Source organism: Elephas maximus, chromosome 1 (assembly GCF_024166365.1).
Source record: "Elephas maximus indicus isolate mEleMax1 chromosome 1, mEleMax1 primary haplotype, whole genome shotgun sequence".
Taxonomy (NCBI): Eukaryota; Metazoa; Chordata; class Mammalia; order Proboscidea; family Elephantidae; genus Elephas; species Elephas maximus.
Window position 1 is genome coordinate 81,498,981 of NC_064819.1, and position 15,497 is coordinate 81,514,477.

At 40.6% G+C, this 15,497-nt stretch overlaps 1 non-coding gene across 1 annotated transcript; it reads right to left on the reverse strand.

The window, feature by feature from the left end:
- Positions 1–2,167: 2,167 nt before the first annotated feature.
- On the reverse strand, positions 2,168–2,249 carry TRNAL-AAG (transfer RNA leucine (anticodon AAG)). The gene has a single exon. It is a non-coding gene; the product is annotated as a tRNA-Leu (tRNA).
- Positions 2,250–15,497: the final 13,248 nt, after the last annotated feature.

The window sequence follows — 15,497 nt, forward strand, 5'->3', positions numbered from 1 at the left end:
GTCTGGGGTCTTAAACGCTAGCACATGGTCATCTAAGATACATCAATTGGTCTCAACCCACTTGGAGCAAAGGAGAATAACACCAAGGACACAAGGTAATTATGAGCCCAAGAGACAGAAAGGGCCACATAAAGCAGAGACTACATTAGCCTGAGGCCAGAAGAACTAGATGGTCCCCGGCTACAACCAATAACTCTCCTGACAGGGAAAGCAGCAGAGAACCCCTGAGGGAGCAGGAGAGCAGTGGGATGCAGACCCCAAATTCCCATAAAACGACCAGACTTAATGGTCTGACTGAGATTAGAAGGACCCCGGTGGTCATGGCCCCCAGACTTTCTGTTGGCCCAGGACCGGAACCATTCCCAAAGCCAACTCTTCAGACATGGATTGGACTGGACAATGGTTTGGAGAGGGATGCTGGTGAGGACTGAGCTTCTTGGGTCAGATGGACACTTGAGACTATGTTGGCATCTCCTGCCTGGAGGGGAGATGAGAGGGTGGAGGGGGTTAGAAGCTGGCCAAATGGACAGGAAAATAGAGAGTGGAGTGGGCTGTCTCATTAGGGGGGAGAGTAGTTGGGAGTGTGTAGCAAGGTGTATATGGGTTTTTGTGTGAGAGACTGACTTGATTTGTAAACTTTAAAGCACCATAAAAATTATAAAAAAAATAAGATGAGAAAATGAAACAACAACCAAAAACCCAAACAAACAAAAAATGCATAAGCAAAGTGAAAAAATAATGAACTATGGAGAAAATATTTACAATTTGCCTAATAAGTAATAATAATAAAAACCAAAGCCAGTGCCATCGAGTCGATTCCGACTCATAGCGACCCTATAGGACAGAGTAGGACTGCCCCCTAGAGTTTCCAAGGAGCGCCTGGTAGATTCCAACTGCCAACCCTTTGGTTAGTAGCTATAGCACTTAACCACTATGCCACCAGGAATAGGGAAATATTAATTTCCCTGATATGGAATATGCAATAGAGTAGGTTTGGAAAGTATGAAATGTGAAAAAACAATAGATCCCTATTGGCTTGTTTGTACCTGGGTGGGGCAAAAGGTTAATTGGCTGAGCTGTTAAACGGTAGAGTGGAAATTGGAGTTCACCCATAGGCACCTCGAAGAAAAGCCTGGTAATCTACTTCCAAAAAATCAGCCATCAAAAACCTACAGAATATTCGCCTCCAAACACTATGTCCAATGGGTTCTGCTATACATTTTTACCAGTGGGCTTAGACTCTGAAAAGAAGTGTCATGTCACATGATTCCATTTGCAGATTAAGGAAGAAAGCCAGAGGAGAAGGATCACCCCCTCTCCCTCAAGGGCTGAGAGCCACACTGCCCCAGAGGCTTCCAGTAGAGGAAAAAGGAGAAACCGAAACCCAGTCCAGTGGCCCTGCTTGTTTTATTATGTGGGGGCATTTTCAGAGGCTCTGACTGTGTGTTTAAAACCTTAGCAATTGGTAGGACTTCCTATTCATTGGTGTTTTAAACTAGAACCGTCCAACTCAGCTATTTCAAGCAGAGAGCCTATTAAAATAGCCCTGTAGGGAAAAAAAAGAAAACCCTATGGAACACAGTTGAACTCTGACACGCATGGAGTCTCTCTGAGTCACAGTTGACTCTGACTGGTTATGGGCTTGTTTATGCGGGTAATATTCCTTGCAGGTAACCCCAGACTAATATAGTTGCCTGGGTAGGCAGAATTCGGTGGAGGCAGAATGAGGAGGAGAGGTGGTGGAAAGGGAAGATTTTTCACTGTGTATAAACTCTTAAGTTTTTGTAATTTGGAAATTATGGGAGTTATATTTGTTTCAAAATGAACATTTAAAAAACATAAAGATTACCCCTTGTACATGAAATACTGTTCTTAGATATAAAGAATAGTGAGAAATGACAATAGTCTCATTTTCTTTAAAAGATGGTAATTGATCTTAACCTACTGTTACGGAGATAAATATCTGGCTATCCTGGGGCGACCTAGTTGAGAGAGGTCGGCTGCCAATCAAAAGTTTGAACCCACCAGCTGCTCCTTGGAAACTCTTCGGGGGTAGTTCCACACTGTCCTATATAAAAGGGCTCGCCAAGAGTAGTAATCAAACCCGATAGCAAAGGTTAGGCTTTTGCCAATGCTGTTCTCAGATAAATTGAGGTGACAATAGAGTTGGCAGCGGTGGGATTCGAACCCATGCCCCCACAGAAACTGGAGCCTTAATCCAGCGCCTTAGATCGCTCGGCCACGCTACCTTACATGCTAGCGACTTCCAAATCATAATATTTATAAGGATGCAAGATTGTTTTCCATCACGTTAATCTTTTCCTACAATATTTCTACACTCGATAGTTGTCCAAAACACCGATAAATAACAAAAGAACGTTACTGAAAATTTAGTACGTGCCATGCACTGTCCTTACATTTACTGTCGTTCAATCCTCTAAACTGCCTCAACGATAGATACTTTTTACTACGATCTCCATTTTCCTGATGGAGAATATGAGGCACAGATAGTAACTTGCTTCATGTCACCCAGCAGTAAATAATGTTTAAAGTGGTAGTGGAAAACTTCACTCTGTTGTATATTTATTTACTAATGAGTAAAATCCTGAAACGACTTTGATCGAGGCTATGTGACAAACAGAGCTGGAACAAAATTATTGTATGATGTAGCACCAATTCCTTTTCGAGCATGGAGAGATATTACAAAAAGCAATACTGGTTGGCTTATGCCATAGGGTTCCGGAGGAGAAACTGATGTATTGGAACTGCTGGCCTTTTGAATGCCAACCGAGCTCTTAACCACTGCGCCACCAGGGCTCCGTTGGAGGCGTATTTAAAAAAAAAAAAAAAAACCCAACCCCCTTGCAGTCAAGTCGATTCCAACCCATGGGGACCCTAAATGACAGGATAGAACTGCCCCATACTGTTGCCAAGGAGTGTCTGGTGGACTTGCACTGCCGATCTTTTGCTTAGCTACTGTAGCTCTTAACCACTACGCCACCAGGGTTTAGTATATAAAAATGGATTATTTCAGAAATTTCACTGACGCTTGAAATCTTTCCAGTTGAGAAATATACTAAAAGGTATTTGAGCTGGTGCCTTCTTAGCGCAGTAGGCAGCGCGTCAGTCTCATTACACGAAGGTCCTAAATTCGAGCTTCAGAGGGGGCACAGAGTTTTATTTTTTTTTTTTTGAAAAATAAACGTAGTAGTAAGGAAAATTATAACACTCATCAAGTTTTTGAGTATGAAACGCAGATTCCACAAGTATCTCCCTGTAATCTCGCGTGATGGGATTATAGGTGGGGTGCAGGATCTGTAGTGTTTAACACTCTGCCAAGGAATCCTTAAAGAACTGTATCAATTTCTTTTGGTAGCCAGTTTTTCAATACGCTGACTACAGTACAATTTAATACCAAACTCTCGATTAGTTGCCTATTCCTACTGTAGCAAATTACCACAAATTTAGTGGCTTCAAAAAACATAAATTTATTATCTTCAGTTCTGGAGGTCAGAAGCCTGAAATGGATCCTAGGAGACTAAACTCAAAACGTTGGTGGCGCTACATTCCTTCTGGAGACTCTGGTGGAGAATTTATTCCTTGTCTTTTCTAGCATCTGAGACCACCCCACATTCTTTGGCTCATGACTGCATCACTCTGACCTCTGCTTCTGTTGTCTCATTTTCTGACTCTGGCCCACCTGTCTCCCTCTTATAAGGATCTTGTGATTACATTGGGTCCACACAGAAAATGGAGGAAAATGTTTCCATTACAAGATCCTTAATTTAACCAAGTCTGCAAAATTCCTTTTGCCTGGGAAAGTAACGGGAAACCCTGGTGGTGTGGTGGTTAAGTGCTATGGCTACTAACCAAAGGGTCGGCAGTTTGAATCCACCAGGCACTCCTCGGAAACTATAGGGCATTTCGACCCTGTCCTATAGGGTCGCTATGAGCCACGGCACTGGGTTTGGTTTTTTGGTGGATGGTAACATAATCAAAGCTTTTGGATATTAGGACACCGATAATTTTAGGGGTACGTTTTTACACCTACTACAGTATTCCGCCTGGTCTACAAAGATCCACTACTGTTCCACACACAAAAACATTTACTTCTTCCCAATATTCCCCCAATCTCAAACCTTTACAGCATCCACTCAAAGACCAAAATTCTCATCGAAATCTCATCAGCTCAAAAGTCTCAAATCGTATATTATCTAAATCCTCTAAATTAGGTATGGGTGAGGCTCCATCCTGAGATACATTCCCTGTCTATTTGTGAATCGGTGAAATTCAAGAAACAAATTATCTGCTCCCCAAAATACTATGGTGAGACAGGCATAGGATAACAACTATAGACATTCCAGTTAAAGAAGTGATGAATTTTAAAGTGAAAAAAGGAGTCACTGATCCCAAGAAATGTTTAAACCCAGCCAGGCAAACTACATTAGGTTTCAAGGCCCGGAATTAAAGCTCTGCTGTTGGAGGCTCTGCCTGAAGCTAGTGGTTCTGCCATTGGAGTCATCCTTCCATGTTCAGGAAGAGTAGCACATACTTTTCCCAACTTCTGCAGTCTGAAATTGATCAAACATGCAAACAAGATGTATTAATAATTACTGATGTTTGGAATTCAGAAGTTGGAAACAAAGAAAAAGGATCAGTAGTTGGAAAATATGGCCTGGGTGACAGAAACAACACCAGAGATGGCATGATAGAATTTTGCAAGACCAACAAATTGTACATTGCAAATACCTTTTTTTCAACAACATAAATAACTACTATACACGTGAACCTTGCTGGCTGGAATGCACAGGAATTGAATAGGCTACACTTGTGGAAATAGACAATGCAAAAGCTCAATATCATCAGTCAGCACAAGGCCAGATTATCAATTACTTATATGCAAGTTCAAACTGAAGCTGAAGAAAACTAAAATAATTCACAAGACCAAAATATGACCTTGAATATATCCCATCTGAATTTAGAGACCATCTCAAGTATCGATTTGACCCATTGAACACTAATGATGGAAGAAGACCAGACAAACTGGGATGGCATCAAGTACATCATACATGAAAAAGCAAAAAGACATCAAAAAGACAGGAAGAAAGAAAAGACCAAAATGGAAGTCAGAAGAGACTCTGAAACTTGCTCTTGAAAGTAGAGTAGCTAAAGCAATTAAAGACATGATGAAGAAAAGAGCTGAACAGAAGATTTCAAAGGGTGACTTAAGGAGACAAAGGAAAGTATCATAATGTGCAAAGATCTGAAGTTAGAAGACACAAAGAGAAGAACATGCTTCGCATTTCTTAAGCTGAAAGAACTGAAGAAAAAAATTCAAGCCTCGAGTTGCAATATTGAAGGATTCTATGAGCAAAGTAATGAATGACACAAGAAGCATGAAAACAAGATGGAAGGAATACATAGAGTCACTGTACCAAATAGAATTGGTCAATGTTCAACCATTTTAGGAGGCAGTATATGATGATGAAGAACTGATGGTATTGAAGGAAGAAGTTCAAGCTGTACTGAAGGCATTGCCAAAAATCAATGTTCCAGAAATTGAGGGTATACAAATTGAGATGTTACAACAAATGGATGCAAAGATGGAAGCACTTGCTCGTCTATGCCAAGAAATTTGGAAGACAGTTAGCTGGCCAACTGATTGGAAGAGATCCACGTTTGTGCCCATTCCAAAGAAAGGTTATTCAACCGAATGCAGAAATTATCGAGCAATACCATTAATATCATATGCAAGTAATATTTTGCTGAAAATAATTTAAAAATTGTTGCAGCAGTACATCAACCTGGAACTTCCAGAAATTCATGAGATAAAGGACATTTTTGCTGATGTCAGCTGGATCTTGGCTGAAAGCAGAGGATACCAGAAAGATGTTTACCTGTGTTTTATTGACTATGTGAAGGCATTCAACTTTGTGGATCTTAACACATTTTGGATGACATTGTGAAAAATGGGAATTTTGGAACACTTAATTGTGTACATGAGGAACCTGTACATAGGCCAAGAGGTAGTTCTTTGAACAGAACAAGGGGATACTTCGTGGTTTAAAATCAGGAAAGGGGTGAATAAAGGTTGTATTCTTTCACAATATTTATTCAATCTGTATGCTTGGGAAATAACCCAAGAAGCTGAACAATAAGGAGTCAGGACTGGAGGAAGACTCATTAGCCACCTTCAATATGCAGATGACACAACATTGCTTGCTGAAAGTGAAGATGATTTGAAGCATTTTCTGATCAAAAACTGCACCCTACAGTATGGATTACACCTCAACTCAAAGAAAACAAAAATCTTCACAATTGGACCAATAAGTAACATCATGATAAATGGAGAAAATATTGGAGTTGTTAATGATTTCATTTTACCTGGATCCACAATCAACACCAATGGAAGCAGCAATCAAGAAATCAAAGGATGTATTGTCTTAAAATCTGCAGCAAAGTGTTATAAAGCTAAACTGTCACTTTGAGGACTAAGATGAGCCTGACCAAGCCATGGTATTTTCAGTCATCTCATAGGCATTCGAAAGCTGGACAATAAATAAGATAGAAGATGTCTTTGAATTATGATGTTAGTGAAGAATATTCAATATACATACCATGGACTGCCAGAAGAATGAACAAACCTGTCTTGAAAGAACTACAAACAGAATGATCCTTAGAAGTGATGATCTGACTTATTTTGGACATGTTATCGGGAGGGACCAGTCCCTGGAGAAGGACATCATGCTTGGAAAAGTAGAGCGCCAATGAAAAAGAGGAAGACCCTCAACAAGATGGATTGACACAGCGGCTGCAACAATAGGCTCAAACATAGCAGTGATTGTGAGGATGGTGCAGGACCAGGCAGCATTTCATTCTCTTACTTTTGGGGAGCTATGAGTTGGAACCAGCTCCAGGGTACCTAACAGCAACAACTACTTGCAATATTATTGAAAAGAAAGGAAGACAGAAAGGAGGAGAAAAAAAGATGATGACAACCATGGACAGAAAATACAGCACCCTTTTCCGACTTCCCTCTCCCTCCTTGCTATTATTCTCCATTTTCTTCTACACAAACTTTATTACAACGTTTAGGTTTTGGATCAGGCATTTCCACTTCAAGTTCTGTCATCAAGGTGGACACTACATAGCAGAATCATGCCACTTACTTTCATTTTAGAGTCTATTATTCATTATTGAATATACCATGGACAAAAAGATCTGTTTTGGAAGAGGTACAGCCAGAATGTTCCTCAGAAGGGAGAGCAGAGAGGCTTCGTCTCACATACTTTGGACATGTAATCAGGAGGAACCAGTCCCTGGAGAAGGATATCATGCTTGGTAAAGTGAAGGGTCAGTGGAAAAGAGGAAGACCCTCAATGAGATGCATTGACACAGTGGCTGCAACAATGGGCTCAAACATAGCAATGATTGTGAGGATGGTGCAGGTCCTGGCAGTGTTTCTTTCTGTTATACATAGGTTGCTATGAGTTGGAACTGACTGAAGGACACCTAACAAGAACAACAACAAAACATGTGTTTGCTGCTGAGTAGTTTTAGCAACCTGTTTCCCATCTGTAGAATGTCAGGAGTGTCGATGGGATTTATTGAGGGAGTGGTCTTCACAATGGGAAAGAGAAAGTAGTGAAGCAATAATATGTTCTCAGGTGAAGTCTAGATTTGGCCTGACCCTTGTGACCGGGGTGCTGGAGTGTAAATCACAGAGCACAGTTGTCCTTGAGTCCAGGGGGTTCGACCTTTGCACATTCCACCCCCTCCCATCATTGGCTGCAGCTGAGAGTGGAGTGGTGGCATAATCTACTAGGTGTCTCCAAACCAAGGGCAATTCACTGGCGAAGGTTACAGGGATAAACCATGGGGGGTTGGGTGCAGTGGCTGTAAAAAAAAAAAAAAACGAAAAAAAGTGGGAAAATTAAAGAATTTGTTAGGGGTACCAAGATCATGTACTAACGTAAAACAATTAGATGAGTGGAAGATATGCTAGGTTTGTAGTTTTAGGGCTGAAATGTGAATGCCCCACATGTCATCTCTTAATTTAGGGAAAAGAACAGATTTTATTTACTTGCTAGTATAAATCACTTATTTTATGTTAGCACTTGGAACTTTTTTTTTTTTAAATTAACTTTTGTTAAGCTTCAAGTGAATGTTTACAAATCCAATCAGTGTGTCACATATAAGTTTACATACATCTCACTCCCTACTCCCACTTGCTCTCCCCCTCTTGAGTCAGCCCTTTCAGTCTCTCCTTTCGTGACAATTTTGCCCGCTTCCCTCTCTCTCTATCCTCCCATCCCCCCTCCAGACAAGAGTTGCCAACACAATCTCAAGTATCCACCTGATATAATTAGATCACTCTTCATCAGCGTCTCTCTCCCACCCGCTGACCAGTCCCTTTCATGTCTGATGAGTTTCTTCGGGGATGGTTCCTGTCCTGGGCCAACAGAAGGTCTGGGGACCATGGCCGCTGGGATTCCTCTAGTCTCAGTCAGACCATTAAGTTTGGTCTTTTTATGAGAATTTGGGGTCTGTATCCCACTGATCTGCTGTGCTCCCTGTCAGGGCAGTCATCGATTGTGGCCGGGCACCAACTAGTTCTTCTAGTCTCAGGATGATGTAGGTCTCTGGTTCATGTGGCCCTTTCTGTCTCTTGGGCTCTTAGTTGTTGTGTGGCCTTGGTGTTCTTCATTTTCCTTTGCTTCAGGTGGGTTGAGACCAATTGCTGCATCTTAGATGGCCGCTTGTTAGCATTTAAGACCCCAGACGCCACATTTCAAAGTTGGATGCAGAATGATTTCATAATTGAATTATTTTGCCAATTGACTTAGAAGTCCCCGCAAACCATGTTCCCCAGACCCCCGCCCCTGCTCCGCTGACCTTTGAAGCATTCATTTTATCCCGGAAACCTCTTTGCTTTTGGTCCAGTCCAATTGAGCTGACTTTCCAAGTATTGAGTGTTGTCTTTCTGTTCACCTAAAGCAGTTCTTATCTAGTGATTAATCAGTAAAAAACCCTCTCCCACCCTCCCTCCCTCCCCCCCTTGTAACCACAAAAGTATATGTTCTTCTCAGGTTTACTATTTCTCAAGATCTTATAATAGTGGTCTTATACAATATTTGTCCTTTTGCCTCTGACTAATTTCGCTCAGCATAATGCCTTCCAGATTCCTCCATGTTATGAAATGTTTCACAGATTCGTCACTGTTCTTTATCGATGCGTAGTATTCCATTGTGTGAATATACCACAATTTATTTACCCATTCATCCTTGGTTGCTTCCAGCTTTTTGCTATTGTAAACAGAGCTGCAATGAACATGGGTGTGCATATATCTGTTTGTGTAAAGGCTCTTGTATCTCTAGGGTATATTCCGAGGAGTGGGATTTCTGGGTTGTATGGTAGTTCTATTTCTAACTGTTTAAGATAACGCCAGATAGTTTTCCAAAGTGGTTGTACCATTTTACATTCCCACCAGCAGTGTATAAGAGTTCCAATCTCTCCGCAGCCTCTCCAACATTTATCATTTTGTGTTTTTTGGATTAATGCCAGCCTTGCTGGTGTGAGATGGAATCTCATCGTAGTTTTAATTTGCATTTCTCTAATGGCTAATGATCGAGAGCATTTTCTCATGTATCTGTTCGCTGCCTGAATATCTTCTTTAGTGAAATGTGTGTTCATATCCTTTGCCCACTTTTTGATTGGGTTGTTTGTCTTTTTGTGGTTGGGTTTTGACAGAATCATGTAGATTTTGGAGATTAGGTGCTGGTCTGAGATGTCATAGCTGAAAATTCTTTCCCAGTCTGTAGGTGGTCTTTTTACTCTTTTGGTGAAGTCTTTAGATGAGCATAGGTGTTTGATTTTTAGGAGCTCCCAGTTATCAGGTTTCTCTTCATCATTTTTGGTAATGTTTTGTATTCTGTTTATGCCTTGTATTAGGGCTCCTAGGGTTGTCCCAATTTTTTCTTCCATGATCTTTATCGTTTTAGTCTTTATGTTTAGGTCTTTGATCCACTTGGAGTTAGTTTTTGTGCATGGTGTGAGGTATGGGTCCTGTTTCATTTTTTTGCAAATGGATATCCAGTAATGCCAGCACCATTTGTTAAAAAGGCTATCTTTTCCCCAATTAATTGACACTGGTCCTTTGTCAAATATCAGCTGCTCATACGTGGATGGATCTATGTCTGGGTTCTCAATTCTGTTCCATTGGTCTATGTGCCTGTTGTTGTACCAGTACCAGACTGTTTTGACTACTGTGGCTGTATAATAGGTTCTGAAATCAGGTAGAGTGAGGCCTCCCACTTTCTTCTTCTTTTTCAGTAGTGCTTTGCTTATCCGGGGCTTCTTTCCCTTCCATATGAAATTGGTGATTTGTTTCTCTAGCCCCTTAAAATATGACATTGGAATTTGGATCGGAAGTGCGTTAAATGTATAGATGGCTTTTGGTAGAATAGAAATTTTTACTATGTTAAGTCTTCCTATCCATGAGCAAGGTATGTTTTTCCACTTAAGTATGTCCTTTTGAATTTCTTGTAGTAGAGCTTTGTAGTTTTCTTTGTATAGGTCTTTTACATCCTTGGTAAGATTTTTTCCTAAGTATCTTATCTTCTTGGGGGCTACTGTGAATGGTATTGATTTGGTTATTTCCTCTTCGGTGTTCTTTTTGTTGATGTAGAGGAATCCAAGTGATTTTTGTATGTTTATTTTATAACCTGAGACTCTGCCAAACTCTTCTATTAGTTTCAGTAGTTTTCTGGAGGATTCCTTAGGGTTTTCTGTGTATATAATCATGTCATCTGCAAATAGTGATAACTTTACTTCCTCCTTGCCAATCCGGATACCTTTTATTTCTTTGTCTAGCCTACTTGCCCTGGCTAGGACTTCCAGCACGATGTTGAATAAGAGTGGCGATAAAGGGCATCCTTGTCTGGTTCCCGTTCTCAAGGGAAATGCTTTCAGGTTCTCTCCATTTAGAGTGATATTGGCTGTTGGCTTTGCATAGATGCCCTTTATTATGTTGAGGAATTTTCCTTCAATTCCTATTTTGGTAAGAGTTTTTATCATAAATTGGTGTTGGACTTTGTCAAATACCTTTTCTGCATCAATTGATAAGATCATGTGGTTTTTGTCTTTTGTTTTATTTATGTGATGGATTACATTAATGGTTTTTCTGATATTAAACCAGCCTTGCATACCTGGTATAAATCCCACTTGATCATGGTGAATTCTTTTTTTGATATGTTGTTGGATTTTATTGGCTAGAATTTTGTTGAGGATTTTTGCATCTATGTTCATGAGGGATATGGGTCTATAATTTTCTTTTTTTGTAATGTCTTTACCTGGGTTTGGTATCAGGGAGATGGTGGCTTCATAGAATGAGTTGGGTAGTATTCTGTCATTTTCTATGCTTTGGAATACCTTCAGAAGTAGTGGTGTTAACTCTTCTCTGAAAGTTTGGTAGAACTCTGCAGTGAAGCCGTCCGGGCCAGGGCTTTTTTTTGTTGGGAGTTTTTTGATTACCGTTTCAATCTCTTTTTTTGTTATGGGTCTATTTAGTTGTCCTACTTCTGAATGTGTTATTTTAAGTAGGTAGTGTTTTTCCAGGAATTCATCCATTTCTTCTAGGTTTTCAAATTTGTTAGAGTATAATGTTTTGTAATAATCTGATATGATTCTTTTAATTTCAGTTGGGTCTGTTGTGATGTGGTCCTTCTTGTTTCATATTCGGGTTATTTGTTTCCTTTCCTGTATTTCTTTAGTCAGTCTAGCCAATGGTTTATCAATTTTGTTAATTTTTTCAAAGAACCAGCTTTTGGCTTTGTTAATTCTTTCAATTGTTTTTCTGTTCTCTAATTCATTTAGTTCAGCTCTAATTTTTATTATTTGTTTTCTTCTGGTGCCTGATGGATTCTTTTGTTGCTCAGTTTCTATTTGTTCAAGTTGTAGGGACAGTTCTCTGATTTTGGCTCTTTCTTCTTTTTGTATGTGTGCATTTATCGATATAAATTGGCCTCTGAGCACTGCTTTTGCTGTGTCCCAGAGGTTTTGATAGGAAGTATTTTCATTCTCGTTGCATTCTATGAATTTCCTTATTCCCTCCTTGATGTCTTCTATAACCCAGTCTTTTTTCAGGAGGGTATTGTTCATTTTCCAAGTATTTGATTTCTTTTCCCTAGTTTTTCTGTTATTGATCTCTAGTTTTATTGCCTTGTGGTCTGAGAAGATGCTTTGTAATATTTCGATGTTTTGGACTCTGCAAAGGTTTGTTTTATGACCTAATATGTGGTCTATTCTAGAGAATGTTCCATGTGCGCTAGAAAAAAAAGAGAATGTTCCATGTGAGCTTCTTACTGGATGTCCTGTCCTTCTCCGAAAGCGGTGTGTTGAAGGCTCCTACTATAATTGTGGAGGTATCTATCTCACTTTTCAATTCTGTTAAAATTTGATTTATGTATTTTGCAGGCCTGTCATTGGGTGCATAAATATTTAATACGGTTATGTCCTGATCAATTGTCCCTTTTATCATTATATAGTGTCCTTCTTTATCCTTTGTGGTGGATTTAAGTCTAAAGTCTATTTTGTCAGAAATTAATATTGCTACTCCTCTTCTTTTTTGCTTATTGTTTGCTTGGTGTACTTTTTGCCATCCTTTGAGTTTTAGTTTCTTTGTGTCTCTGAGTCTAAGGTGTGTCTCTTGTAGGCAGCATATAGATGGATCGTGTTTCTTTATCCAGTCTGTGACTCTCTGTCTCTTTATTGGTGCATTTAGTCCATTTACATTCAGGGTAATTATAGATAAATAAGTTTTTAGTGCTGTCATTTTGATGCCTTTTTATGTGTGTTGTTAACAATTTCATTTTTCCACATACTTTTTTGTGCTGAGGCGTTTTTCTTAGTAAATTGTGAGATCCTCATTTTCATAGTGTTTGACTTTATGTTAGTTGAGTCGTTACGTTTTTCTTGGCTTTTATCTTGAGTTATAGAGTTATTATACCTTTTTGTGGTTACCTTATTATTTACCCCTATTTTTCTAAGTAAAAACCTAACTTGTATTGTTCTATATCGCCTTGTATCACTCTCCATATGGCAGTTCAATGCCTTCTGTATTTAGTCCCTCTTTTTGATTATTGTGATCTTTTACCTATTGACTTCCATGATTCCCTGTTATGTGTATTTTTTTTTTGTTAATTAATCTTAATTTGTTTGTTTTTGTGATTTCCCTATTTGAGTTGATATTAGGACGTTCTGTTTTGTGACCTTGTGTTGTGCTGATATCTGATATTATTGGATCTCTGACCAAACAATATCCTTTAGTATTTCTTGTAGCTTTGGTATGGTTTTTGCAATTTCTCTAAACTTGTGTTTATCTGAAAATATCTTAATTTCACCTTCATATTTCAGAGAGAGTTTTGCTGGATATATGATCCGTGGCTGGCAGTTTTTCTCCTTCAGTGTTCTGTATATGTCGTCCCAATCCCTTCTTGCCTGCATGGTTTCTGCTGAGTAGTCTGAACTTATTCTTATTGATTCTCCCTTGAAGGAGACCTCTCTTTTATCCCTGGCTGCTTTTAAAATTTTCTGTTTATCTTTTGTTTTGGTGAGTTTGATGATAATATGTCTTGGAGTTTTTCTTTTTGGATCAATCTTAAATGGGGTTTGATGAGCATCTTGGATAGATATCCTTTCGTCTTTCATGAGGTCAGGGAAGTTTTCTGTCAGGAGTTCTTCAACTATTTTCTCTGTGTTTTCTGTCCCCCCTCCCTGTTCTGGGACTCCAATCACCCGCAGGTTATCCTTTTTGATAGAGTCCCACATGATTCTTAGGGTTTCTTCCTTTTTTTAAATTCTTTTATCTGATTTTTTTTCAGCTATGTTGGTGTTGATTCCCTGGTCCTCCAGATGTCCCAGTCTGCATTCTAATTGCTCGAGTCTGCTCCTCTGACTTCCTATTGCATTGTCAAATTCTGTAATTTTATTGTTAATCTTTTGGATTTCTACATGCTGTCTCTCTATGGATTGTTGCAACTTATTAATTTTTCCACTATGTTCTTGAATAATCTTTTTGAGTTCTTCAACAGTTTTATCAGTGTGTTCCTTGGCTTTTTCTGCCGTTTGCCTTATTTCATTTGTGATGTCTTGAAGCATTCTGTAAATTCGTTTTTTATATTCTGTATCTGATAATTCCAAGATTGTATCTTCATTTGGGAAAGATTTTGATTCTTTTGTTTGGGGGCTTGGAGAAGCTGTCATGGTCTGCTTCTTTAAGTGGTTTGATATGGATTGTTGTCTCCGAGCCATCATTGGGAAACTAGTTTTTCCAGAAAATCTGCTAAAAAAAAATGCAGTCAGATCCCTATCAGAGTTCTCCCTCTGGCTCAGGCTATTCGGATGTTAACGAAGCCGCCTGGGGAGGGTGAGGGTGGGAACAGAGAGATAGGAGAGTAGCACCTCAGAATATAGCCAGAGTTGCTTGTCTTGCTTGGAATGACTATTATATCTGAGATTCCCGCGGGGCGCATCACCTACGTGTGCTGGCTGTGTGGAGATTGCCCCTGGGGGGTCTCGCCCCCTGGAGTCAAGGTCAGATCCTCCGCTTCCAGCCCCATGCCCAGCGTCAAGGCTCCCCTGCTGGAATGGTGCACTCTCGACTGCAAAATCAGTCGCTGCCTCCCGGGGACTTCTCGTCCCTCCAGCCGCGTCGCCGTGCCGCCCTCACGAACAGGCAGAGCCCCCTCTCGGGGTTAGTTCAGGTGGGTGGAGCAGCTCCCCGTGCTTGTGCCGTGACCGAGTGTCCCGGCTGGGACGCTGTTCTCCCTGCTCCAATACCAGTCGCTGCCTCCCGGGGACTTCTCCTACTGGCTGCATCCCACGCCGCCTGCCCGAACCAGCTGGGCCCCCTCCCGGGGTTAGTTCAGGGGGGTGGAGCAGCTCTCCGTGTTTATGCCGTACCTGCTTCCAGTCCAAATCCCGGCGGGACGGTTCCCTGGCTGGGACGCTGCTCTCCCCGCTCCAAGACCAGCCACTGCCTCCCGGGGACTTCTACCACCGGCTGCGTCCCACGCCGCTCGCGGAACCGGCTGGTCCCCCTCCCGGGGTTAGTTTAGGGGGGTGGAGCAGCTCTCTGTGCTTCTGCCGTACCTGACTGGTACGCTGGCTGTCGGCTCTGAAAACAATCGCTGCTTCCCCATATTAGTTCGTTCTCCGTCTCTAAATCTGTGTTTGTTGTTCAGGGTTCGTAGATTGTTATGTATGTGATCGATTCACTTGTTTTTCCGTGTCTTTGTTGTAACAGGGATCCAAGGTAGCATCTGCCTAGTCCGCCATCTTGGCTCTGCCTCTCGCGCTTGGAACTTTTATCTGTAGATTTTGTATACTACTCTGGGCTGTTGAAAGGATTAAGTATTTGGCACAAAACAATTATTCAGTAAGGGTAATAATAATAATAATAAAAACATGGGCCCTAGGTGGCTCAAATTGTCTGGGCT